Source organism: Lynx canadensis, chromosome B2 (assembly GCF_007474595.2).
Source record: "Lynx canadensis isolate LIC74 chromosome B2, mLynCan4.pri.v2, whole genome shotgun sequence".
NCBI lineage: Eukaryota > Metazoa > Chordata > Mammalia > Carnivora > Felidae > Lynx > Lynx canadensis.
Window position 1 is genome coordinate 35,958,559 of NC_044307.1, and position 26,112 is coordinate 35,984,670.

General features: G+C 48.7%; 1 long non-coding RNA gene across 3 annotated transcripts; it reads right to left on the bottom strand.

Annotated features, from left to right (window-relative positions):
• Window positions 1-267: 267 nt before the first annotated feature.
• Window positions 268-24,187, bottom strand: LOC115513884. 3 transcript variants are annotated; one of them, XR_003968825.2, is made up of 6 exons: window positions 18,432-18,533; window positions 12,710-12,846; window positions 11,646-11,769; window positions 3,987-4,105; window positions 2,054-2,151; window positions 268-623 (listed from the first exon to the last, which is right to left on the bottom strand). It is a non-coding gene; the product is annotated as an uncharacterized LOC115513884 (long non-coding RNA). The 3 variants fall into 3 exon arrangements; XR_003968826.1 differs by lacking the exons at window positions 268-623; window positions 2,054-2,151; window positions 3,987-4,105; window positions 18,432-18,533 and adding an exon at window positions 24,064-24,187 and having other exon boundaries at window positions 11,466-11,769; XR_003968824.2 differs by lacking the exons at window positions 268-623; window positions 2,054-2,151; window positions 3,987-4,105 and having other exon boundaries at window positions 11,466-11,769.
• Window positions 24,188-26,112: the final 1,925 nt, after the last annotated feature.

Consider the following 26,112-nt stretch of genomic DNA (forward strand, 5'->3'; position numbering starts at 1 on the left):
TGACCCTCCCCCTCTTACACTGTCTCTCTTTCTCTCTCTCTCTCAAAAACAAACATTAAAAAAATAAATTAAATTAATTAGTTAATTAATTAATTAAAAAAAGAAAGAAACCCAAATAAGCTAAAAGATGAAAACAAAAGGTAAAAATAAAAATCACCTAATAATTCCAGCACCCCAACCACCGTTAAAGTTCTGGAATGTGTCCTGCTAGACTTTTTTTTTTTTTTTTCCAAATACAAATATGTACATAGGTTGGTTGGTTAGTTTCCATCATGCTGCGGAGATTCTCAGAACCTGTGCTTTTCACTCAGCTCTTTATTCGTGAGTCGGCTATCACAGTGTTTCCCAAACTGGTCCCACAGAACCCCAGAGCCATTCTGCTATTGAGAGCAGAGTCCTTCCCCACCTGTTTGGGATGTACTGACTTATGCCAACTGAAATGGGCTTCTTTCCTGGAGAATTTCTCAGAGTCTTTAATTTACTAATGTACATTGTGAATCATCAAGAGGAGCCTGGCATTTCCTAAACATATTTCACTATGAAATCCCTTGAGGAATCTTCTTGAGGCTTGGGTCCGTGGAACATCATACCGGAAATGCTGTTCTGCAACATTCTTCATAGGGCTGCGGAGAACACAACAGTTTATCTCAATATCCCTTCAATTTATCGCTGTTCCAAATAATTCTGCGATGACCGTCCTCATACTCCTCCTTTGTTATACAGAAACATTCCAAGCAGTAGGACTGTTGGCCACATGAAAGACCATGTTTGGGGCGCCTGGGTGGCCCAGTCGGTCGAGCGTCAACTCTTGCTTTCGGCTCGGGTCATGATCTCACAGTTCGTGGGTTTGAGCCCCACGCTGGGCTCTGCGCTACGTCAGCGGGGAGCCTGACACAGCGCTGAGCCTGCTCAGAATTCTCTCTGCCCCTCCCCCACTCATTCTCTCCCTCACTCTCTCTCTCCCTTTCTCAAAAAAAAAAAGAAAAAGAAAAAGAAAATCTAAGCCAAGATTGGGATCCCAGAAGAATGCCCAAAGACACAGGCACCTGGCAAAGGTGTGCCTTCTGTGTCAGCAGTTGATGCGTGGACTGCCTGATCGTCCTGACCGAGAGAAATGGTCCCGGCAGACCCAGCGTGAACACAGTCCAGTGGGGGCAGCTGCTTTCTGCAACCTTCTATCAGCACCGGATCCTCCCGCTACCCAGTAAGTCTGCCTCCCACAGGGCCGATGGCTTGCTGGGAACTAACAGGTCCGCTCTCCCTTACTCGCAGTTTCAAAATCCCCAAACTGCTGAAATCTGTATGATAAAGCCATTTTTATCGTAAGTCGTTTTACTACAAAGCCTGACCTGACGTGAACTCATTTGGCAGCAAAACGAGCCTCCACTGATGTGAGGCCATTTACGGCTTCTCTTTCCACCACTTAGTGTGTGAATGTTGGCGGACTTTGCTCAGAACTGTTTATATGTTTACCAGGTACTGCCCCACACCCTGCTGGGGGTATTTTGTAACATACAGTGTTAAGGGAATCCATCATGGCACTTTTCTTTCTTTCTTTCTTTCTTTCTTTCTTTCTTTCTTTCTTTTTTTTTTTTTTTTTTTTAAGTGTATTTGTTTATTTTGAGAGAGACAGAGACGGCGCAGGGCCGGGGTGGGGGCGGGGGGGGGGGGTGGTGAGTGGTGCAGACAGAGATTCCCAAACAGGCTCCGCACTACCAGCACAGGGCCTGATGTGGGGCTCGAACCCATGAAGCCGTGAGATCACAACCTGAGCTGAAACCAAGAGTCGGATGCTTCATCGATTGAGCCACCCAGGTGCCCCTCACGACACCTTTCTAAACCATGAAAAATTCTGAATTCTGAACCATCTGGCCCCAATGGTTTTAGGTAAAGGATTATAGATCTGTATTTACAAAATTTTCCCTAAAAAAGTGTCGTGGGCTTACAAGTAAAAGGAGTCAGACACAGACACAGATAGGATACGATCCTGTTTCTATGAAGTTCAAGAACAGCAGAGCAAACGGACAGTGGTAGAAATCAGAATATCAATTACCTCTGGGGAGGAGAATAGACCAGGAGGGAGCACGAGGGAACCTTGCAGGGTGCTGGAAATGTCCTGTATCCTGGTCCGGGTGGAGATTACACAGGTACCTACGTATGTAAAAATTCACCAAGCTGTACATTAAAGTGTACTGCACTTTGCTCTAGTCGGTTACACCTCAAAACAAAAGTAAAAATAAAGATTATGGGAATCTGTTATCTCAAATTAAGCAATAAACGGCTCCCCGTGGCACCCCATCCCACCCTATGATGCTTTTGAACTTCCCAACAAAACTTAAAGTCATCGTCACATATGTCTGGCTCATCTTTAATCCCAAGAAACAAGTTTAATGCAAAAGTCAAATTTAGTGAACAGGTAAAAAAACTCTGATTTGCCCTCCAAAAGAACCCATCCCCAGAGTGTATCTGCGCTTTAAAAGTGCCGCAGGAAACCACTCGGGGCCTGGCTCCCTTGCGTGAGAGCCTCTCCGCTCTCATCAGCCACCGGGAGGATGTTTCCAGGCCCTGCTGCCTCCAGCAACGGCTGCTGAAAACAGCCAGCGGGTGGTGAGCGCGGACCCAGGCCTGGCATCCTACCCACAGTGCTGCAAGTCAGAACTTGCGCCCGACCAACAATATCCCTTAATTGCATCTGATTAGCTGGAATTTGGAATTTGTTTCTGAGAACTGAAGGGCACCGGGGACTCCTTGATTAGACAGGTCAGATAAGCATATATTGTTGAGAGGAGCAAGCTTCTTTCCCGAAGCTTGCTCGTTGCTCAACATCGGACAGCTCATGGCCTTGTCCTTTGACCCTCGCTCCCATGACATGCCCACCTCCGCTTTCCCGCCCACTTCCTTTCTGTGCTCCACTGGGGGGAGGTCAGTGCTCCACTGGGGCCTGGCTTCTCTCTGCTACTCCACTCATGACTCAGCCCACATGTCAACCTTCCCATCTCCGGCCAGAGGGCACCGTTCTGATGGCCTCGGGCTGTCCTCGGCAGCCTCTGATCCTTTCAGGAACAAGTCAGGATATAAACAAACAAACTGACCCACTTGGGCTTTTCCCTAATCTTTCTAGAGCACGCTGTCCAAATCAAGAGCCTGTGCTGATGGAAACATTCTATATCTGCGTTCTCCAATTCGATAGCCACTAGCTACCTGTGGCTATTGAAACAGCACCCCGGTTATGGCTAAGTACAACTTAGGAACTGAAATATATATATATATATATATATATATATATATATACACACACACACACACACATATATACATATATATATATAATATATCTCTGATGTTGCATTCAGTTGTATTTTATTTTTTATTTTTATTTTTTAAAGTTTATTTATTTATTTGAGAGCAGGGAAGGGGCAGAGAGAGAGAGGGAGAGAGAGAATCCTAAGCAGGCTCCACGTTGTCAGCACAGAGCCTGACTTGGGGCTCAGTCTCTCTCATGAACAGTGAGATCATGACCTGAGCCGAAACCAAGAGTGGGACACTTAACTGACTGAGCCACCCAGGCGCCCCTCTTCTTTTCTTCCTTTCTCTCTCTCTCTCTTTTTTATCCTTAGCTCCAAGCCCAAGGTGGGGCTTGCACTCACTACCTGGAGATCAAGAAGTACATGTTTTACTGACTGCACCAGCCGGGCACCCCCACGTTTTTTTATTTAAAGAAACGTCACCAGGGGCGCCTGGGTGGCTTAGTCGGTTAAGCGTTCGACTTCGGCTCAGGTCACAATCTCACGGTTCGTGAGTTCGAGCCCCATGTCGGGCTCTGTGCTGTCAGCTCGGAGCCCGGAGCCTGCTTCGGATTCTGTGTCTCCCTCTCTCTCTCTGCCCCTCCCTCACTCACGCTCTGTCTCTGCCTCTCTCAAAAATAAACAAACATTAAAACATAAATAAATAAATAAATTTTTTAAATGCAGGGCCAAACTCATTACTTTCAATCCAAGGAATGCAGATCAAGCTGGAGGAAACTTGGCGGTGGTGCGCCATGGGGTTGGTTTTGACCAGCTCATCTCGGTGTTTGTATTAGACGCTCCAATAAAGATGTGCGGGTCTGCTAATCAAATACAGAGAGCGTGTTATGTTCTGAGAAGTCTGGCATACACATAACCAAGATTTAAACTATTGTGACAGGCAGGAGTGACACAGCTACAAAATTAGCTTCTCTTCATCGGACACCTCAACAGACCACACACGGTGCTAAGTGCCTTTCTGTATCATTTAATTGTCGCCCCTCCGTGAGATCAGAAATCGTGACCCTGTTTACAGATGAGGAACGTGAGACTCAGAGGGGCTAAGTCACTTACCCACTCTGAGCTTCCATTCAAAAGAACCTGACCCCGGAGTTCATACCCTTTCCACCACACTCTGCCGTCTCCTACTCGGTTACGCCAACAAAATGAACACGAAAGGGGTAAGTGACCTTGATACGATGCATGGTAAAGCTAGAGGAGACCTGGTTCTAATGTTCATGACGTCAAAATCTTGGCATTGCTGCTGAACTTAGACAGCGGCAATATAACTCCTGAAAAAGCTCACATGACCTCGGGCTCTACCACAAAGCACAGTGACCACATTGAGGAAGCCAGCCACCCTTCTGTGCACCCCACCAGTCAGTGACATCGAGAAGGTGGGACCAGTTCCAAATAGCAGGCTTTTTAAACAGCTTTCTTGAGGTATCGTTGACATACAATAAACCGTGTGTGTTTAAAATATACAATTTGAGGGGCGCCTGGCTGGCTCGGTCGGTAGAGCATGTGACTCTTGATCTCAGGGTCATGAGTTCCAGCCCCACATTGGGTGTGGAGCCTACTTTAAAAATGATAAATAAGGGGCGCTTGGGTGGCGCAGTCAGTTAAGCGTCTGACTTCAGCCAGGTCACGATCTCGTGGTCTGTGAGTTCGAGCCCCGCGTCAGGCTCTGGGCTGATGGCTCAGAGCCTGGAGCCTGTTTCCGATTCTGTGTCTCCCTCTCTCTCTGCCCCTCCCCCGTTCATGCTCTGTCTCTCTCTGTCCCAAAAATAAATAAACGTTGAAAAAAAAAATTAAAAAAAAATGATAAATAAATATAGGGGCGCCTGGGTGGCGCAGTCGGTTAAGCGACCAACTCTTGATGTCGGCTCGGGTCACGATCCCATGGGTCGTGGGTTCAAGCCCCAGGTCGGGCTCTGCGCTGACAGCACAGGGCCTGCTTGGGATCCTCTCTCCCTGTCTCTCTCTGCCCCTCTCCCATCTCTCTCTCTCAAAATAAATAAATTTTAAAAATTAAAAAATAAAAATAATAAATAAAGTATACAATTTGATAAGTTTTGACATATGTATAAACCTATACAAGCATCATCCCACAGAGTTTCCTTGTGCACTTTGTTTTTTGCTTTTCTGTTTTAATTTTTTTTTTTTATGTTTATTCATTTTTTGAGAGAGAGAGACAGACAGACAGAGCTTGAGTGGGGCAGGGGCAGAGAGAGAGAGGGAGACACAGACTCCAAAGCAGGCTCCAGGCTCTGAGCTGTCAGCACAGAGCCCGATGCAGGGCTTGAACTCGTGAACTTCGAGATCATGACCTGAGCCGAAGTCGGACGCTTAACGGACGGAGCCAGCCAGGAGCCCCTGGACAAATGCTTTAATTTATTCTGGGTAAATAGCTTGGGAGTTGAATGGCTAGCCTGTATGTTTCACTTTTTTAAAAACCTGCCAGTTCTTTTCCAAAGTACCTGTCCCATTTTATGTTCCCAGTGCAAACCCAGCTGGAGAGTTTCAGGTGCTCCCCATCCTTGCCAGTACTGGTAGGGCCTGTCTTTTAATTTGGGCCATTCTAATAAGTGTGTAGGGGTCAGACATCACTTTTTAAAAGGGTAATATTACAGGGACGCCTGGCTGGCTCAGTCGGTGGAGCATGAGACTTGATCCTGGGGTGGTGAGTTCGAGCCCCAAGGTGGGTGTGGAGCTTACTTAAAAAAAGAGGGGCGGGGGGCGATATTACAAACCAAAAAATATATGGAAGAAAAAGTTGGAGGGGAAGGATCTGGACCCAGGACCCACAGGGAGCTGGGAGTATTTGGTTTGGAGACAGATGAGTATCTTAAGTATCTGTAAAAGGGACTAAATTTCTGTGTTGTTTTAGAAGATGCACTAGAACCCGAGGGAAAAGTCACCGGCAAACAGACCTTGCTTCAGCTGAGAACCTTTTGATACAGGCTCTGAAAGGCAGAATGAGCGTTTGGGGAAGTGGGGTCTCTGCCCTTAGAAGGATCAGGCAGCAGTATTTGGAGAATTCCTCTCTCAGGGATGGTCAATTCAACACTGTTCACGTCGGCTGAGTACCTACTATGCACTGTGACGGGACGTGGCAAGAGGACACAAGAGCAGATGTTCTCATGCCTTTGCCTAAATACTATCATGTGATTAGGGTTCTGCCAAAGCTATGGGCAAGGGTGATAGGAGGGAGAAGGAGGTGGAACTGCCCAGAGGGGGTGACCCTGGGTCTCCGAAGTCCTGTCGGAGGCTCCGAGAGAATACCTAAGTAGGGGGCCGCCTGGGTGGCTCAGTCGGTTAAGCATCTGACTTCGGCTCGGGTCATGATCTCGAGGTTCGTGAGCTCGAACCCCGTTTTGGAATAACATTCAGCTGAAATGCAATCTGGAGCATTCTTTCCATAGGATACGGGAATGCTCTCCAAGAGCTATTGAGTGGAAAAAGCAAGGTCTAGACACCGTGTATGGCAAACTAGCAGCTGAATTTTTTAAAGGGGGTTTGGTGAGTTAAGAACACACACACAGGGTTCATTTGCATATCTTATACCTCTCGCCTAGTAACATAGGTTGCTTTTGAGACAGGAAGTGGCTGGGAGACAGGTGTGGGAAAGAAACTGTCTGACATACCTTTCTGCATCTTTAGAATCTTAACGGTGTAAGTGAATTGCCTATTAAAAATAAAATTAAAATTAAACTAAAAACGTTAAAGGCACCTGCCTATTTCAGCATGTTTTCCTGGAGTGCCTTCCTCAGCCTTTTCCTCTGCGTTCACTTCCCTCCATTGAGGCTTGTGGGCAAGTCTTCCTCTCCGAGGAGGCCGCCGTGGGGAGCTTATATTTCTTTCTGCCTCTCTCCCCAAGGAATGCATCATCAAGACCGATTTTTCTTAAACATTAATGTCTGTTAATGTAATCAGCTTGGTATCTTGTAAAAGTTCAGACTCTGATTCAGTAGCCTACGATGGGCACTGAGGTCTGCATTTCTTTTTTTTTTTTCTTTTTCTTTTTTTTAGATGTTTTATTTTATTTTTGAGACACAGAGCATAAGTGGGGGAGGGGCAGAGAGAGAGGGGGACACAGAATCTGAAGCAGGCTCCATCCAGGCTCTGAGCTGTCAGCACGGAGCCCGATGCGGGGCTTGAAATCACAGACCGTCAGTTGATGACCCGAGCTGAAGTTGGATGCCCAACTGACTGAGCCACCGAGGCGCCTCCGAGAGTCTGCATTTCTAACCAGCTCCCGGATGGAGCTAATGTTGCTGGTCTCAGACTACACTCTGAGCAGGGAGGGTCTAGAGCTCTGTGTGTTCCATGCTGAGGCTCATGGCCAAAGCACTGAGAGGTCTCGAGAAGCTGTCCTGCTCTAGAGAAGAGGAAGGGATATGATGGTGGCGATTCTCATGAAGAGAGAGGCACGTCGATCCTCGGGCTGGTCTGAGCCCCTTAGTTACCATTGCTGCCAGAGTAGGGACCACTGACCATCACCCCGGGTCTCCATTCCTACCCACCACTCTCTTGCCTGGAGCACAGACGCACTCCCATACTGCCTCCATTGAAGGGAGGCCCAGATAGCAGGTGCCTCAGAGGGAGCTGTAGGAGATGCACCAACCAGAAAAATAAATGCCTTTCTTCTTTCTTCCTTCCTTCCTTCCTTCCTTCCTTCCTTCCTTCCTTCCTTCCTTCCTTCCTTCTTTCTTTCATAAACTCTACCTCCAACATGGGGCTCGAATTCACAAACCCCAAGATCAAGAGTCACATTCCTATTTCTGATGGACTAATGGTGGCTGCAGGCCACACTCTCTCTCATGCCCTCCCTGAAAATTCAGAAGCCAAATCAAACCTCCTACAGAAAATGAAACCAGACAGCATTCAACACAGCCTTTCTCCCTGGGTGAAACGCAGATGTCTTGGATTCAGGTGTGGCGGGACCACCTGCTCTGGCAGAAAGCGGATCGCCCTCCAACAGAGGCCTCTTCACTTGCCCAGGATGAGAACTGACCCGTGAACCTGGAAGCCAGGCTGCCGAACGCCCCCACCGCACCCCTTGCCCCAGGGGACAGGGTAGCTTCCTAGGCCACACACATGGGTTTCCCTGATGAGGCAGTTTTCGGTATGACAAAACCCTGCTCTTGCCATTGCCAGAGAGGGAGGAGGATGGTGTAAGTTCTGGAGGGAAACCAACAGGCACATTCCCGCGGGGCAGACCCCACCCCTGGCTGGAGCAGTGCCCCCCTCACCCCGGTGATCACTGGAGAAATGTCAGGGGAGGCACCCCCTCTCCCCATATCATCCCCACCCACCCGTGACCCTGCCTGAAATTGCACCATGCACGTTCATTCTTTTAGGATGAGAAACTGCATCTTTTAAAATACTCCCACCCACCAGACAGGTAATACATTCAGCTGTTATCAGTCATCTACACCTTAATGTGAATTAGTTGATTAGTCCTGGAATGCTTCACCTGGAATGCGCCTGGTCCAATCCCCCTTTTTACAAGTGAGGGAAACCAAAGCCCAGAGTGGAGGTGACCCACTGAAGGTCAAGCAACAAGGTGGTGGCCAAGTCATGGCAGGGAAGGGGCGGAAGGGAAGGATTGTATGCAGGTGGCAGGGGAAGAGGAAAAACCCCAGGATCACCGAGAGGGGCAGAGGCATCGTCAAGGTTGTGCTTTATACACAAATTCAGAGCTGTGTCAACCTTTTCCCCCCACGAGAAGGTAGGAGGCGGAACCAGAAGCACGTCTCCACCCCACCCCACCCTTGAACATAAAACTTCTTTGAAGTTTCTGGTTTTATCTCAGAGTTCATTCAGATGCAACATTCTACTCTAAAGTATATTCTGGTTTGTTTTCACATAAAAATAATAGAGAGAATAAACCGGTGGTTGCCAGAGGAGAGGTTAGAGGGGAAGGGGATTAAAAGGTACAAACTTCCAGTTATAAAATAAATTAGAAAGATTTTTAAACGCAAAGTATTCTTTCTTATTTTTTAACGTTTTATTTATTTTTGAGAGAAGGAAAAAGAATGAGCGGGGGAGGGGCAGAGACAGAGGGGGACAGAGGATCCGAAGCAGACTCTGCATTGTCAGCACAGAGCCTGATGTGGGACTGGAACCCACCAACTGTGAAAGCATGACAGTCGGATGCTTTAACCGACTGAACCACCCGGGCGCCCCGAAATATTCTTTAAATGGTGAGATTCAGGGACGCCTGGGTGGCTCAGTCAGTTGGGCGTCCGACTTTGGCTCAGGTCATAGTCTCATGGTTCCTGGGTTCGAGCCCTGCATTGGGCTCTGTCCTGACAGCTTAGAGCCTGGAGCCTGCTTCTGATTCTGTCTCTGCCTCTTTCTCTCTCTCTCTCTCAAAAATAAACATTAAAGACAAACAAACAAACAAATAAATAAATAAATAGTGAGATTCAAAGGGCCCTAGGTGGCTCAGTCAGTTAAGCAACCAGCTTCGCTCAAATCATACTGTCATGATTCCTGAGTTTAGGCCCTTCCTTGGGCTCTGAGGGCAGAGTCCCCTTCAGATCCTTAGTCTCTCTCTCCCTACCCCTCCCCTATTCACTCTCTCTCTCTCTCAAAAATAAATAAACATTTTAAAAATAAGTAAATGAATGGTGAGATTCATTTAGTCAGATAGCATTTTCTACTTGCCAGGTAGGCTGAGATCAAAGTTTGCATTTCTGAGGAGGAAACTTGGCTGGTTGGGATGGGGTGAGGAGACTTCTCACTGCATGCCTCTTGGTACCTTTTTTTTTTTTTTTAAAGTAATCTCTACCCACAACGTGGGGCTTGAACTCACCACCCCGAGATCAAGAGTCGCATGCACGCTCCACTGACTGAACCAGCCAGGCAACCCGCCCCTTTGCACCTTTTAAAATTATGTGCCGACTGCAAATATTACCTAGTCAAAAAAAATGAATAAAAGTAAAACTTGGAAATGTGGGTGGGTGGGGGTGTGGGGAGACAGACCCTTTTGCTCGGATAGGAAAGAATGCAAACAGGAATATGTGCATGTTGGACAATCGTGGTATTAACCCACATGTTAAAGGTGCACCCCTTTACCTAACAATGTCCGCTGTGGGGATCTAGGCCACACCTAGAAATGGCACACGAGCATATTCACGGCTCTGTCATCTGTGCTGACCCTTAGAGGCTGGCCTGAGCATCTAGCTGTCTTTGAAGGCCTTGATGACTCTGAACAAAGACCAGGAGCTACACTGCCTCCTTTCCAGTCTGGCGACCTTTGCACATCACCTCTTAAAGAATCGCTCTGGGGTGCCTGGGTGGCTCAGTTGGTTAGGCGACCGGCTTCGGCTCAAGTCGTGATCTCACAGCTCGTGAGTTCAAGCCCTGCATTGGGCTCTGTGCGGACAGCTCCGAGCCCGGAGCCTGCTTCGGATTCTGTGTCTCCCCCTCTCTCTACCCCTCCCCTGCTCATGCTCTGTGTCTCTCTGTCTCTCAATAATAAATAAACGTTAAAAAAAAAAAAAAAAAGAATCGCTCAGTGCATAATAGTAAAATAACAACAGGGGTGCCTGGGTGGCTCAGTCGGTTAAGCGTCTGACTTCGGCTCAGGCCAGGATCTCACGGTTCATGGGTTCAAGCCCCATGTGCTGACAGCTCAGAGCCTGGAGCCTGCTTCTGATTCTGTGTCTCCCTCTCTCTCTGCCCCTCCCCCTCCCCCCACTCACGCTCCGTCTCTCTCAAAAATTAATAAATGTTTAAAAAATTCAGAAAAGTAATAATAACAACAGCTGCTGCCTACAGAGTGGTTGATTTGTGCCTGGCTCTGTTATACACACAACTCCTCCTGTGTCACAGCCACTTCATGAACTAGCTGCTCTTCTCAGCCATGTGGTAGACGAGGACACTAGGGCATGTCAGCGCTAACCTTGCCCACGGCCACGCTCCCTAACTCAGCAGTGGCAGAGAGAAGATTTCAACCAGATGCCCATGCATCCGTAGCAGCTACCATTTATTAAGCACCTGCTGTGTGCTGAGCCGCTGTGCTAGTCACTTGGTGGTGTTTTTATGAGGTCATCTCATAGTCCCGTGTGAGCGCAAGAGGTGATGGGGGTGAGGGGCGTCACCGAGGGAACTGCCCCTGCCCTTAAGAAGCTGATCGTGCAAGTAAGAAGATGACCACAACAATCCTTCCACTTCCACAAAGCCTCACGGCTTCCAAAGCCCTTTATCTATCTCATTTAATCTTCTTGACAATCCAGCCAAATAATTTTCGTGATCTCTGCTCCAGGGTGAGGAAACCAAAGCTCTCCAAGTCACATGGTATGGCCCCCAAGATCATCCAACCAGCCAGGGGAGGGGCTGGAACCTGACCTCAGGTCTCATGACTCTGTCTCTGCTGAGGGGGTATAACATGCTGCCTCCACAGCCCAGCTCAGTGGTTTCCAACCTGCTCTAACAGGAGGACTCTTTCCCCGCTTTGGAAATTGTTGCAAGCCTGCAAATGAATGGAGCTGTTATTTAGGGTTTTAGTCAACCAGGGAAATTCACAGTGGAAAAACGACCAGGGAAGCAGCACCGCCAAAGAGCAGCAGCACAGTTAGTTACCCAGACATTACTTATACAGTCGGCAGACAGTATTTGGAGTACAAATAGACACAGAGACTTCTTGCAATAACCCTGCAGCCCACGAGCAGGCAGCCACTGGCTGAGACCCCACTGCCAGAGCAGTTCAGAGGAGGACACGTCTCCCAAGTCCATTTTCTCTATCAGAGAGAGGTGGGGGTGGGGCGGGGGAAGCACCAAAGTTCAATGGGATTGGTGGAAAGTGGTGTTGGGGGGAGCGCTGGGAGCAAAGGGGTGTGATAAGGGCCACAGGTCAGTGGAGAGGCCAACAGGGCACGTGGGTGTTTGTGTATTTCTTTTGGAGGAAAAGGTTGATTCTGGATGCCCAAGAGCCACTACAGCAGTTGGGGTAAAGAAGCAAACGAAACATTAAAAAAAAAAAAAAAAAAAAATTGGTGTGTTCGAGCCCCGCGTCGGGCTCTATGCTGACAGGTTGGAGCCTGGAGCCTGCTTCCGATTCTGTGTCTCCCTCTCTCTCTCTGCCCCTCCCCTGCTCACGCTCTGTCTCTCTGCCTCTCTCTCAAGAATAAATAAACATTAAAAAAAAAATTTTTTTTTAAAGAAACAGACTAGAAATGGAGAGGATGGCCTAGAAGAGAGATCATGCAAGAGGTTTGAACTTGCAATGAAATTACCTTTCGAGAAATAAAGAGAACATCCAAGGCTGTCATAGTGGGTTCTCACTTGCTACTGAGGGTGCCCCCGCCCTGCACCATCCCGCTCCCCTGTGCACCCACATCCGAGCTGAACAGACAGGCGGCCCTCCGTGCCCTCGACTATGTAGACGGCCTCCATGCTTGATGATCCCTTACCTTTCCAGGATCTTCTCCATGCAGTACAACGCCACAGTGAAGCTCATTGACGTTAGCACCCAGAGGCCCGGGTGCAAGTCCCAGCTCTACAGCAATCCCGTACGACATTAAACTTCTCAGGGCTTCCGTTTCCTCACCTGTAAGACGGAAGTAACAATAGTACTTGCCCTGTTGCTATTTCGAGGATGAGGCGCATGAGCATATGTTAAATACTGAGAACAGGGCGTCTTAGAATAAACGCTTGCTATTATTCCTATGAAGAAGCCTTTTCCGGAGCCCCTGGGTGGCTCAGTTGGTTGAGTGTCTGACTCTTGATTTGGGCTCAGGTCATGATCTCACGGTTCGTGGGATTGAGCCCTGTGTCACGCTTAGCAATGACAGTGTGGAGCCTGCTTGGGATTCTCTCTCCCTCTCCCTCTGCCCCTCCCCTGCTCATGCTCTCTGTCTCTCTCTCAAAATAAATACACATTAAAAAAAAAAACTTAAATAAAAAAAGCGGTTTCTATTCCCAACTAATCACTCCTCTCCCCTGCACACTTGGCCATCCAAGCTCTTCTGCCACTTTTTTCCCCCACTTATTTGCCTATTTATATGTTTCTTGATATTAAACAGTAAACACCTGGCACATCAGAGACATTTATGAAGGAAGGAAGGAAGGAAGGAAGGAAGAAAGGAAGGAAGGAAGGAAGGAAATGAAGGAAGGAAGGAAGGAAGGAAGGAAGGGAAGGAGGGAAAGAGGAAGGAAGGAAGGAAACGAGGGAAGGAAGGGAAGGAGGGAAGTAAGGAAGGGAAGGAAGGAAGGAAGGAAGGGAAGGAGGGAAGGAAGCAAGGGAGGGAGGGAAGGAAGGAAGTGAAGGAGAGAGGGAGGGAAGGAAGGAAGGAAGGAAGGAAGGAAGGAAGGAAGGAAGGAAGGGAGGGAAGAAGGGAGGGAGGGAGGGAGGAAGGAAGGAAGGAAGGAAAGAAAGAAAGAAAGAAGGGTGGGTGAGAGGGAAGGAGACAGGAAAAGGGCCCTGACTGCAAAACCTTTAAAATTTCATTATGGAACGAGGCTGGCTCAGTCTGCAGAGCATGGATGGGACTCTTGATCTCGGGGTCGTGAGTTTAAGCCCCATGCTGGGCAGAGAGTTTGCTTAATAAAATAAGTTTACTGTGGCAGTCACCAAAGTGAAAAGAAACCATACAATCCTCATCTTCTGTAGGCGTATCTTAAAACCCTACTTCCCACCAAGCTTTGGGAGTTTGCAAACATCACGTAAGTTGCAATCCCAGCCTCCATGGAACTGACAATCTATGGCGGGTGATGGGACAAGCCATGTGAAACAGAGCTGTAGAACAAGGTTGTTGTACTTGCCAGCCAAGGGATAGTCAGTGCCACTGGAAGGCCAGAGCTGGGAGAGGGCAGAACAATATGGGGTGAGTCACAAGTGTGTGTGTCATCCTTGCTCAAGGTAAACTAGGACTGTTGGGTAACAACAGGAAAATGTCACAAAGCAGGATGAACCAGTGCATGCCTCTGATTGGTGGGCACAGCCTTGGGTGTGGAGGAGGGAGAGAAATTCAAGGCTTGCTGGGGGTCAGGGCACGCGTGGTAGGACAGTGGGATCGAAGTCCAGAGCCAGAGCCCTTCCAGAGCTCTTACTGGCTTAGAACCTCCATTTTTTTAATCTTCCCTGTGTCGTGTGAACTCTTCTAGATGCTGGTTTCTGATAACTTTTTTTATTACTATGCAAGTAACATGCTTTCATAGAAGAAATAAGGAGGAGGAAGAGGAGGAGGAGGGAGAAGGAAAAGAAAATCCAGAGAAAAGAGAAAAAATAACCTAAAGTCCCACCGCCCCAAATCACTCCATATTTTGGTGCCTGCCCACCCACCCTTTATCCTCTCTTCCACCCACCCTTCAACCTACCCATCCATCCACCTATTCATTCATCCATCCACCTGTGTCAGAGTTCTTAGTTGCAAACGACAGAATCCACTCTAACTGAAAAGGAACTTATCTCTTTTATGATGATTTGGTTTTTCACTTTATTCATTTTTATTTTATTTATTTATTTATTTAAAAAAAAAAAATTTTTTTTTCAACGTTTATTTATTTTTGGGACAGAGAGAGACAGAGCATGAACGGGGGAGGGGCAGAGAGAGAGGGAGACACAGAATCAGAAACAGGCTCCAGGCTCCGAGCCATCAGCCCAGAGCCTGACGCGGGGCTCGAACTCACGGACCGCGAGATCGTGACCTGGCTGAAGTCGGACGCTTAACCGACTGCGCCACCCAGGCGCCCCTTTTATTTTTTTAAATTATTTTTTCTAATGTTTATTTTTGAGAGAGAGAGAGAGACAGAGTGTGAGCGGGGGAGGGGCAGAGAGAGAGGGAGACACAGAATCTGAAACAGGCTCCAGGCTCTGAGCTGTCAGCACGGAGCCTGATGTGGGGCTCGAACTCACAAACCTTGAGATCATGGCCTGGGTTGAAGTCGGACATTTAACCGAATGAGCCACCCAGGTGCTGCTTTTATGGTTTTTTTTTTTTTTTTTAATGCTTATTATTTTTGAGAGAGAGAGAGAGAGACAGAGAGCAAGCAGGGGAAGGGCAGAGAGAGACGGAGACACAGAATCAGAAGCAGGCTCCAGGCTCTGAGCTGTCAGCACAGAGCCCAACGCGGGGCTCCAACTCACAGACCACGAGATCATGACCTGAGCTGAAGCTGGCCGCTTAACCGACTGAGCCACCCAGGAGCCCCTTTTTCAGTTTATTTTAAGAAAGAAAGCATAAGTGGCGTGGGGGTGGAGGGAGAGGCAGAGTCAGACGCAGAGAGAGAATCCCAAGCAGGCTTGCCCTGTCAACACAGAGTCTGACAGTGGGGCTTGATCTCAAGGACTGTGAGATTATGACCTGAGCTGAGATCGAGAGTCGGACGCTTAGCGGACTGAGCCACCCAGGTGCCCCTAACAGAAAAGGAACTTATTAAATTTTTTTTTCTACGTTTTTATTTATTTTTGGGACAGAGAGAGACAGAGCATGAACGGGGGAGGGGCAGAGAGAGAGGGAGACACAGAATCGGAAACAGGCTCCAGGCTCCGAGCCATCAGCCCAGAGCCTGACGCGGGGCTCGAACTCACGGACCGCGAGATCGTGACCTGGCTGAAGTCGGACGCTTAACCGACTGCGCCACCCAGGTGCCCCTAACAGAAAAGGAACTTATTAAAAAACATTCAGTAGCTCACAGAATCCAAAAGGGAAGACAGGCACAGAGGCTCAGAATGCAGGGATGATGCCCAAACCACCTCAGGGTACTTTTCTAGCCAAACCACCAAGGCAGCTATCAGCATAAATTCTGCAACTTGCCTGAACTCACCCCCTTCAACAATGGTGGGAATTGGATCTCAGACCATCCCTCCTGTTGCTCCGAAGGCCAGATGCCTCCTCTAAGCCCCTTCCCCAGGACACCTGCTTCCTGTTGCCCTCTTCCAAATCAAAACCCTCATGTGCATGCATCTGATTGGTGGAACCTAGGTCACATGCCTACACCTTAGTTGCAAAGGAGTCTGGGAAAGTAAATTTCTGGCCTCGAGAGAAGTGAGATTTATGATCTAGGGAAAACCCACAAACACAAGAAAGTTAATCAAAAGATACATACTGGTGACCTTAATGCAGGGCAAATGTCGCCTGCACTATGCATTATTTTTCTCCTTACAAATATAGAATGATATCAATTTAATTATTCTCTGAATCTCCAGTGCCTGGCACAGAGTAGGCACTCAATGCAGGAGGAAGGAAAGGAGAAAGAGAAGGGAGAGATTACACGTTTACATGCTGCCTCACTAAACAAGATTGAACGAAGACTTCATGTTTATAGAATCCGTACAACTCCCAAGGCCGTCCGTGGATTATGAAGGAAGGTCTCTCGCCCAGCACGTTAGTACAAAGATGCCCCCAGCCGTCAGGCTCGTGCTCTGGCCATGGCGTGCAGCATCTAGACCCCAGGGAATGCTGTATCCTGAGGAGTCACTTTCTCTGTAGCCCACCTGTTGGCTTAATGTCACTCAGGCTGACACTGAATCTTCTCCCGTCCCCAATCCCAGAGTTTCATGAGGTTTTAAGTAGTCTCTGAGGGCCGCTCTAAAACAGTTGCTGCAAAGGCAACATTAGAGGCCTCCCAGGGTGATAAACATCACTGGCACCAGTTTCAAGCGGATCTGTTCAAATCAGTCGTGTTCTTCGTGGTCAAGGTGTGCCATCACAGAATTATATGGGTCCTGCCTTTTAGAAGTTTATACTGTAATTGTTAAGAGGCAAGATACGTGCACTTAAATGACAAGCTCTCTTGCTGCCAAATAAGGTAGGAAAACGTCCCTGCTCCCAGGGCCTGGGGGGATGGCCAGGCCCCACAGGCCGAGTGAGAGGAGCCTGCTGAGAAGGGGAAGGGCTGGGGGAGGTAGTGGCCAGGGCACCGGCTTGGGAGTCATAGCAAACCTGCATTCTTCCCTAAGCCCCTCAAAGCAGGTCAGACCCTGTATCTGCAATTGCTGTCGCATCGCGTACCCCTCTTTATGGCTGAATTTCTTTGCGGGGTTATCTGGTTGTTGTCTGCCCCCTCCCCTCCACCCCGAGCCCGCTGTGGTGCCCTGAGGGAGGTTCCGGGTGGGCAGAGGCTGGTGAGGACCAAATCAGGGCGAGGCTGCAGGGAGGGTGAGGCTGAGACCCATCACAAAGACAGTCTGAAGCCTCCCCCTCACACTCCTTTCCCCCAGGGAGGAGCAGCTGATGTGTTTCTGGAGTGTTCCAATCCAATTAGTGCCCTCCCTTGCTCCAAGGAGGGGCCCAAGCCACCACTCCCCTCCCTGAGGTGGAGACGGGGTGGGGAGGGGGTGCTGAGGAGGTCTGAACACCCTGACCCAGCTCCTCCTGGCAGCGCGGCTGGCTCGCCGCTGCTGAGAGGCTGCTATGACAGCGCCCGTTTCTAGGCGACTGTTCTGGGGAATGGTCTGTTTTGGCAACCGGAGGGCCCCTGGGTAAAGGGGGCCCGCAGGCCGCGGCGCATTTGCATAGCAACGTCCTCCCCTCCCGGAGCCGCGCGCTGCTCTGCGGCCGCTCAGCGGGGCGGGAGGCTCCCGCTCCGGCTCCGGCTCCGGCTCCGGCTCCGGCTCCGGCCCCTGCCCTCGGCCCGGCCCGGCCCGGCCCCAGGCCCGCCCTGTGCTGTCACCGCCACACGGTCCCCTCTCACTTCCCGGGGAGGTGGAGGCCGCTTGCTGAGCTGGGGCATTTCCGGAAAGGCTGGTGCCCTAGGGAAGTGGGGAAATGATGCTTGGGGACAAAACACAGACACGGGGGCGGGGGAGGGGGGATGGAATATAATCTTTTACACACCGGAGTCAAAGTCACAGGGCTTGGCAGCATCAAAATGCATCCTGGGTAACAGGGTTGCCTCACAAAATGTTTCTGTAGGTGAACCCTCCACTGAGCCCTAGGAGGTGCCCAGATAATGTCTTTTGGGTCGTTAAATTGCAAGTGTATATGTGAAGCTGGAAACGGGTGGGCCTGGAAAAAATATTTATCTAGAAAAATCAGGGGGTGATATTCTTAGGAAGTATTTTCAAATGCTTGCAGGAGGGACTTGGTGACATAGTATTGTCCATGTAATTTCCGAAGAAACCGAAAGGGAAAATAAGTAACTCCCGGAGGCCCCCCTCTGTCCTGCACACGCCCACCCCTCCGCAACTACCTCTGCCATCTTGAGTCTGTCATGCCAGCTGAGATACCAGGCTCTGAACACGCGGACATTAACCGCCCAAGGACACATGCCCTGGGCTGGAACCCGAGAAGGGGGTTGGGCAGGGGCAGGTCACCTCAGCTGAGCGATCACATTCCCTGGCAGCTGTCCAAGGGGCAGCTCTGGCTGCACCTGTTTGTGGGGAGATTTGCTTTTATCAGTATTGACACAGCAGCAGGGCCAGGGAATAGCATAGTAATAAATAAATGAGAGAGGGAGAGAAAAAAAAAAAAAAAGGCAGGAGCCACCGAGGCGAGGCAAAAATGCTGAGGTCTTTTTTTGCTTGTTGTATGTCAGCGCGTTCCATCCAGTTTCCCCACCCCTGAAATCTCCGAGGATCACGGAACAGCCTTGGCATGGGAGCCCTGGGTCTTAAAGAGATAAAATTGCAGCTCAGAAGCACCTTAAGATCCTTTTGTGCCAGTATCCCTAACCAACAGATCTCAAGGTTACTGGGTATCCTCACCCGCCACTTAACTGTGTCAGGAAGGTCAGCAGGAAGGGAGTTCCTTCCTCCCTCTGCCAAGTTCCAGCATCAGGGAGACAGCATGATTAAAATGTAGGTTTTGGAGTTGGGCAAACCTAGGATCAAAAACCTGGTTCTGTCTAGCTGTGTGATCTGGGGTATGCCAAACTAAACCAGTCCGCGCCTCGGGTCCTCCCCAGAAATGGAAAAACAAAACCAACTATTGTTGCGAGGATGTAAGCGATGATATAAGCAAAGGCGTAGAATAATTCCTCGGTGTATACAGTTCACTTCGTTGCTGTTATAATGTATCAACTTCCCATCAAGTTTTTTTTTCAAAAATATTCTTCCCCCCACCCCACAAAAAAAATTTTTTTTTAATAATAATAAAGAAAAGAAAAAGGTAGGGGGAATCAGAACTGTTCCAGAAATGGCAGGGGAATGAAAGAGCCTGAAACAGTCTTTATCTTCCAAACGGGGGCCAAACATGACCTCTTAGTTTCTCAGCCTTGCTTTCCAGTCTTCAGGGGCTGCAAACCACCTCACGTCCAATCTAGTCTGATACAGTGCAGTAAGTGGATTGCAAACAAACCTGGTCATCGGAAGATACCCTGACCAAGCCCAAGCAATAAACTGCGTTTGTAAAAATTACTTGCAGTGAGTCATTACCACGTTTAACACACGGAGGTAGTTTCTGCAGAGGGCAGGCTAGCATAGCAGCGAAGAAGGTGGACTGAGCTGTCGGACCGCTGGACTCTAACCCCAGCCTTGGCATCTGCTACTCATGTGCCTGTGACAGCATATTTAACTTTCATAAGTCTTGCTTTCCTTATCTGTAAAATGGGCATAATAATGCCCCATAAGCTCGTTGAGGACTGAATGCATGAAAAGCATGTAGCGAATGCATGACACAGAGAAAGTGCTTAATCTTGTCAGCACTTGTAGTCATTGCTGTTTGATGAATGAGGCCAGGGACTGTGTCATATATTCATCCCTGTATCCCCAGATCCTCAAACAAAGGCTGGCATTTAGTAGAGTACAGTAATGTTTGACGAAAGCATGAATGCAAGGCCCCTGCCCTCAAGAAGTTAAATCTACCCAGGAAACAGAACACATAAACTACCTACGGCACTCAGGCGCTGGAGACAGCAGAGGGTTAAAAGCCATTCTGCCAGTCCCGAAGCCCCAGAGGCAGACAGTCCCTTGGATCCCTGTTTCATCTATCCAGGATGCTTTCAAGAGAGGAAAACAGGAAGTATCCCTGATAGCCCAGCTTGCTCTGTTTTTTTTTTTGTTTTTTTTTTTTTTAAATGATGGAGGGTGGGGGTGGGGGTGGGGGAGAATGGTCCTCTGGGTCACATTTTGCCAGTAAATCAGCCTCCTTCCCTTGAAATGCTGGGGCTTCCAGAGGGGCAGATAAATAGCTTCTTGCTCAATGCAGAGAGAAAGATGTGGTCCAGAAATGACAAAGCTGACAGGTTGGGGTTCCTTAGTGGACTGCAGGTGTTTCTAGAGCTTGTCCTTTGCATTCGTTCCCTCTCCTCCTCATGTGGACTAAGTGCCTGGCCTTAGTATGGGGGAGGGGGGCCCTAGGGTTACAGCTCAGTGCCTAATGTCCAGGATATAAACAGTCCAAAACAAAGGGCAGTGAACTCAGAGAAGATGGGCTGAACTCAGAAGAGTGAGAGCACTCTAAAGGAGAGAAACAGCATTATGAGAAACAGTCGTAGGAAAGAAAAACAGAAGGGAGCACTTAGATGGCTCAGTTAAGGGTCCGACCTTGGTTCAGTTCATGATCTCGCGGTTCATATATTCGAGCCCCACATCGGGATCTCTGCTGTCAGCCTGTCAGTGCGGAGCCTGCTTCACATCCGCTCTCTGCCCCTCCCCCTCTTGTGTTCTCCCCAAAATTAATACATACTAAAAAAAGAAAAGAAAAGAAAAAGAGGAAAACAAAAGAAAAAACATGGAGAATAAGTGTTTAGGAAAAAACAAAAGAGAAATGCTTTTTTTTTTTTTTTTAAGTCTATATCTTTAGTAATCTCTGCACCCAACATGGGTCTCGAACTCATGATCCCGAGATCAAGAGTCGCAAGCTCTACCAGCCGAGCCAGCCAGGTGTCCCAAAAGAAAGCTTCTAAGAATTTGCAGCCGGGGTAATAGAATAAGTGTACACAGAGAACATGCAGAAGACCATCACCTCTAGGGACCCACAGGATGGCAGGAGTGGACAGAAGCTGGAAGGAGAAAAATAGCTTAAGACAGCAGACCTGACTCTGACCTAGCCAGCGTGAAGAGAGCGTGTGCTAACCCCTCAGTGTGCTAAGCTCACACTGATGTTTAATTTAATTGTTTGATAAGTTCAGTTATCCATTTGACCGTGATGGACAGGAGAGAACTTTCTAGAAAGGTGTAAATATTCTATATTGTGAAAGAGATATAGTTTACATGGGCAAATCTATTTGTCAGTATTACATGGTTAAGATTTCTGCATTTGGGGCTCAGTAGTTTAAACGTCTGATTCTTTATTTCAGCTCAGGTCATGATCTCACAATCGAGCCCCAAATCCGGCTCTGCACTGATAGTGTGGAGCCTGGTTGGGATTCTCTCTCTTCCTCTCTCTCTGCCCTTCCCCTACTTGCACTCTCTCTCTCTCTCTCTCTCTCTCTCAAAAATAAATAAGCTTTAAAAAAAAAACAAAAACAAAACGAGGGGGTGGCTAAGTTAAGTGTCCAACTTCGGGCTCAGGTCATAATCTCACAGTTCGTAGGTTTGAGCACCTCATCAGGCTCTGTGTTGACAGCACGGAGCCTGGAGCCTGCTTCTAGTTCTGGGTTTCCCTCTGTCTCTGCTCCTCCCCCGCTCACACCCTGTCTCTCTTTCTCTCTCAAAAATAAAAAAAAAATTTTTAAAAACTTTTTTAAATATTTCTGTGTTTCAATGTTTGTAAATTTCACAAGAGCTATACAAACTAGCCACGCAACTATACAAAATAACCAAGTGGGAGGGGCTGGAGGTACAGAAGAAACAAGAAAGAATGTAAATGATAGGTAAAGCATAAGTGGGAGTTTTGTTGACATTAAATTTGGTTTGAAATTTTTCATAATAAAAAAGTTTTTTGGGGGGGTGTCTGGGTGGCTCAATCAGTTGAGTGTAGGATTTCGGCTCAGGTCACGATCTCGTGGTTGGTGGGTTCAAGCCCCACATTGGGCTTTGTGCTGGCATTGCAGAGCCTGCTTCGGATTCTCTCTCTCTCCCTCTCTCTGACCTCCCCCGTGCTCTCTTTCTTTTAAAAATAAATAAATTATCTTTAAAAAAAAAGGGCTTATTTTATTTTACTATTTATTTTTGATAGAGAGAGCACACGAGCAGGGGATAGGCAGAAAAAGAGGGAAACAAAGAATCTGAAGCAGGCTCCAGGATCTGAGCTGTCAGCACAGAGCCTGACGCAGGGCTTGAACTCATAAACCGGGAGATCATGACCTGAGCAGAAGTCAGTCGTTTAACCAACTGAGCCATCCAGGCGCCCCAAAAGAGGTTGTTGTTTTGTTTTTTTTTTTTTTTTAGTTGCCTGTAATGTTTTACTGTTGTCCTTAAGCAAGTCCCTTTTGGGTTATCAGGAAGGCAGCGGAGACATTATCTAATCCAGTCATCCCGTTTTAGGTGAGGAAATTGAGGTGAACCTTGATTTGTCCAAGGTGTTTTCAGATATCAAGCAGCAGAGCTAATGATGGAATATCAGGAGGGAGCAGCACCCTTTTGACCTTTTCAACTGTCACCCACTTGTAGGGAGTCTGCTGGAATTCATCCCTTACCCGGGTTTGCCTCTCCAACCCCCCCAGGCCCAAGGATGTGCAGGGAGGTTGCGTGGGCTGGAGGGCGTCTGTTAGCTGCAAGCCAATTGCTCTGCTCTGGGTTGTTTTCAGTCTGAAAGGTAATCCTGAGCTCACAGAGATTCAGTGAGGTCCCTTAGCTGCCACTTCCAAAGGCAAAAAAGGAAACCCAGACAATTAACGATTTCCAGTAACCAAGAGTCGAAACTCCAAGGGGGCCGGAGTCCCAGCTCTGCGGCCATCAGAGGCATTGCCTTAGGGCAGTCGCCTCTCTTGCCTTGGTTTTCCCTCATTTCTAAGAAGAGAGTGAAGAAGACTTTTGGGTTCTATGACCTTACGGGGTTGTCAGGAAAATCTCAAGAGGTGTGGCTAGGAAAGCACTATGAAAAGTAAAAAGCAGTAACACAGGGTAGCATTATCACAGAGAGAGGGCAGGGTGGGTGAGGAAAGGTAGGAAAGCAGGAAAGCTTCTGCAGGATTCTTTTTTTTTTTTTTAATGTTTATGTATTTATTTATTTTTTTAATTTTTTTTTTCAACGTTTATTTATTTTTGGGACAGAGAGAGACAGAGCATGAACGGGGGAGGGGCAGAGAGAGAGGGAGACACAGAATCGGAAACAGGCTCCAGGCTCTGAGCCATCAGCCCAGAGCCCGACGCGGGGCTCGAACTCACGGACCGCGAGATCGTGACCTGGCTGAAGTCGGACGCTTAACCGACTGCGCCACCCAGGCGCCCCATGTTTATGTATTTATTTTGAGAGAGAAAGGGATAGAGAGCGAGGAGGAGAGGGGTAGAGAATCCCAAGCAGGCTCCGCAATGTCAGCTCAGGGCCCGACACGGGGCTCAAACTCACGAACTGTGAGATCATGACCTGAGCCGTAACCAAGAGTCAGATGCGTAACTAAGCCACCCAGGTGCCCCTGCAGAATTCTTAAACAAGTCTTTTGGGTTGTGCCTTAAGGAAAAGGCTTTCTGAGGCGGGGAGGGGATGTAACATGTATAGATGTCTTGCACCAGGACAGATATGTTTTGCCTTCTCTATGATATCTCATTTACTCCTCAAAACACCTTCTGGGGATTCGGGTACTATTATTTTGCTCATTTTACAGATGAGGAAAGAGGCACTGAGACCCTTAACCAACCTGTCCAAGGCCAGACAGCTGGTATGGGCAGAGCCAGGACCCAAAGCCAGGCGGTCCTGGGAGTCACAGGCAGGAAGGCCACACCCTCATCTGAGCACCGAGTGGCCGTGGAGGCTCCCGGTCACCTGGGCATCCAACTCACCGTCAGGAGACCCAGCCTGAGTTCCAGCTCAGCTGCTTCTTAGTCCCGTGACCTGGGCTGAGTCACATGGGCCCCTCGGACCCTCAGTGTCTCCAGCTGTACCACGGTGATAATAAACCCTGCTCCGCCTACCTCACGAGAAGGAGGTGAGGATTCCATGAAATCACTGATACTGCGAGTGTTTTGAAACAGCTGCAAAGGGCGACAGAAATGAAGACATCAGGATGATTTTGTCAGAGACGCATTCCTGGGTTATCACACGGTGACATTCCAGCTCTTCAAATCCCCGGCCCACCCTCAGCACCCGACTGGGGGTCAGATCCTGGGCCTGCGCACCTCGTCAAATGCTGTTCTGGTGGAAAGGGGGAAGAGAGGCGTCACAAACTGTCCCAGCTTAAGTATTCCCCAAACAATCAGCACAGCACTGGCTTCAGGTTCTAGCCGAGGCCCGAATTTCAGCGAGGGCCCCCTTTTCCTGTTTGTCGTAAAACAAACAGGCTTTCTGCTACTTGGGCAGGATTTAACTGGCCATCGGCCCTGGAGATAAGTGGATCGCACTCAACAAGCTCACACGGGAGGAATTCGTACCCAAGAGCAGTTTCTAATTTATATTTTTGAATCCATAGTTAGGGAACTACCTTTATAGTGACTAGAGACACAGTCTCCCCGTAAACTGCACGCTTCCTTCTGTCCAGGCCTGAAATAACTGAGAAACAAGAGACCAAAATTAGTCAAATGAGCAAATAGCTTCTTCTTGTAAGACTGTAAAACTTTGGGGGCGCCTGGGTGGCTCAGTCGGTTAAGCGTCTGACTTCGGCTCAGGTCATGATCCCGTGGTTCGTGAGTTTGAGCCCCGCATCGGGCTCCGTGCTGACAGCTCAGAGCCTGGAGCCTGCTTTGGATCCTCTGTCTCCCTCTCTCTCTGCCCCTCCCCCGCTCACTCGCGCGCTCTCTCTCAAAAGTAAATATTAAAAAAAAAAAAAAAAGACCGTAAAAATTTGAGGACAGGACCTCTTTCAGTTTACCTGTTTTGTATATCCCTCCACTCCCCTGCCCTGCATACCTGACACAGGACGTCACAGAAAAGCACGGAGAATGTTTGAGAGAGAATGCAGGGGTTTTTGCAAGCTTCCTGGAGGTCAAGGCAAAGCTGTGTGTGTGTGTGGCTCTTCCCCACGGTTTGTGCCTCTCTGTGACACCCCCCTCCCCCCACCCCAGACACTCACTGCCCACCCACTTCAACTCTAAGCTTAGAGGGACCATGTTTCCAAACCTCAAATCAGGAAAACCAGGCCTGACAGTATTTGAAACCAGGAATTTAGGTTCCAGGAGGATTTGTGCCCTTCGGTCTGCACTTGGGTTTATAATATCCTCCTTCTGCATTTTGCTCAACCCAGTTTGCCCGTTTACAGCTTTCCTTACGGTGATTACATTGATTCCTAAATACCCCTGGGTATTTAGGAAACTCACCAAAACTCACCGGCAGACCTTCAAGTTAACTCGCCTGGTGATTTGGTGGTTCTATTCTGAAGCTTGCCCATGTCTCCATTTCCCTGTTCTGCTGTCCTTTCTGGAGTCCGCTAGACTAGGAGCACAGGAGGGGTGGATAGCTGAGTAAGGTCAGGATTGTCCCCAAGGGGAGAGCCCTCGGGTGCTGGGCAGGGCAGGGGAAGCCTGGATTCTAACTGCAGATCTGCTTCTCATCAATGGTGTGTCCTTGGGCAGGTCACTTCTCTCTGGTCTCACTTTATTTATTTATTTATTTTTTCAACGTTTATTTATTTTTGGGACAGAGAGAGACAGAGCATGAACGGGGGAGGGGCAGAGAGAGAGGGAGACACAGAATCAGAAACAGGCTCCAGGCTCTGAACTGTCAGCACAGAGCCCGACGCGGGGCTCGAACTCCCGGACCGCGAGATCGTGACCTGGCTGAAGTCAGCCGCTTAACCGACTGCGCCACCCAGGCGCCCCTGGTCTCACTTTAAATGAAGGAGTGCGGTGGATGGCACAGGCCCAAGTGATTGACATCTTGCGACTCAAGCGCCCCAT